Raw genomic sequence first — 1,131 nt, forward strand, 5'->3', positions numbered from 1 at the left:
TTTTTGAATAGATTAGATAATTTTTATTTTAATTTTCAGTGTACTACATTTTAACACGTTTTGAAAGAAATAAATCCAAAGTACGAGAATAATATTTACGTAAAACTGTACAAATGTAACAATTAAATTTTAAGTGAAATATTATTCAATGGGATGTTAAAAACTTATTGCACAGGAAATGATGATTTTATTTTTAAAATATACACAATACCGTATCTCACGCACATTAATTAAGCTGATATATTTTTTATATACTGTAATTCCAATTGAATAGTTGAAAATATGATTTTACCGTAGCATTCTATTACATAGAATACGTGATATTGTGCTTTTTATTTTTAATCAATTTTAACCGTAATTAGAGATATGAAATAAAAAAAAAATTTTTTTTATTACAGCCATTTTTTTTTCGACTTGACTTGATTTGTTAAGTTTTTTTCACGTTTATAGCGATTTTCAATCCCTTTTAGTCGATATTATCGACTTTTAAAGTGACGTAAAAAGTAAAAATAAAAAATAATTTTCATTTGGTAGAATAATATGATTTATAAAAAAAAAACAAAATAATAAATTTATCCTATAAAACGAATGTTATACAGCGTTTAATTTATTTATTTTAATGTCGTAATATTTTTTTTTGATTTTTCTTAATTTAAATTGAAAAAAAATTTACTTAAATAAATTTTACATATTTTGTATCAAGCGATTTTTATGCGTCGTTTGATAAAGAGTATTTTATTTATAAAAAATAAATCGATACACACACACGTGTATGTTACTAGGAAAAATAATATACGCGCATGCAGAGAATGTTGTATGGTAATGGGTGATAGTATTCTGAGCGGCTTTATATATTTTAGAAAGACATATATGTATATACAGGGTGGCCCACCACTCATTGACAACATAAATAACTTTTGATCCAGTTAATATTTTTAGTTGATTTTTTTTTTAAATAATAGTTATACGTTAGGTCTATAGCTATATCTCAATAATTAATTTTTTTACATTTTATTAAAAATATTAATTATTTTAAAATTTTAAATAAAATGTAAAAAAAAAATCTAAGATAGCTATTTTGTAGAGTAGAATTTAAGAAAAATTTTAGTAAAAAAATATCTTATTAATATT

The sequence above is a fragment of the Daktulosphaira vitifoliae genome, unplaced genomic scaffold (genome assembly GCF_025091365.1).
Source record: "Daktulosphaira vitifoliae isolate Bord-2020 unplaced genomic scaffold, ASM2509136v1 Scaffold_2, whole genome shotgun sequence".
NCBI classification, from domain to species: Eukaryota; Metazoa; Arthropoda; class Insecta; order Hemiptera; family Phylloxeridae; genus Daktulosphaira; species Daktulosphaira vitifoliae.